The sequence below is a fragment of the Sinocyclocheilus grahami genome, unplaced genomic scaffold, assembly GCF_001515645.1.
Source record: "Sinocyclocheilus grahami isolate Dianchi unplaced genomic scaffold, SAMN03320097.WGS_v1.1 scaffold1487.1, whole genome shotgun sequence".
Lineage (NCBI taxonomy): Eukaryota > Metazoa > Chordata > Actinopteri > Cypriniformes > Cyprinidae > Sinocyclocheilus > Sinocyclocheilus grahami.
The window spans coordinates 62754-63311 of record NW_015506666.1 but is presented as its reverse complement, the minus strand read 5'-3'; the positions used below and the strand labels follow the sequence as shown (position 1 = coordinate 63311).

The following is a 558-nucleotide window of genomic DNA, read 5'->3' as shown; positions in this document are numbered from 1 at the left end:
ACGCCCCCCCCCTCATACACCCACCCAACACACGCACGCTCACTCACTCATACACACACAACACACGCACACTCACTCACTCACTCACTCATACACACACAACACACGCACGCTCACTCACTCATACACACACGCTCGCTCACTCACTCACTCATACACACACACGCACGCTCACTCACACACACGCACGCTCACTCACACACACACACGGTCACTCACTCATACACACACACAACACACGCGCACGCTCGCTCACTCACACACACACACACACACACACACACACACACTCACTCACTCACTCACTCATACACACACTCACACACACTCACTCACTCACACACACTCACTCATACACACACTCACTCTCACTCACTCACACACACTCACTCACTCACTCACACACACACACGCTCACACACACACACACGCTCACTCACTCACTCATACACACACACAACGCACGCACACTCACTCACTCACTCATACACACAACACACGCACGCTCACTCACTCATACACACACAACACACGCACGCTCACTCACTCATACACACA

General features: G+C 52.7%; 1 protein-coding gene across 1 annotated transcript in view; it reads left to right on the top strand.

Annotated features, from left to right (window-relative positions):
* Positions 1-558, top strand: part of LOC107570645 (WW domain-containing oxidoreductase-like) — a 39928-nt gene that overhangs the window by 886 nt on the left and 38484 nt on the right. The window lies entirely within an intron of this gene.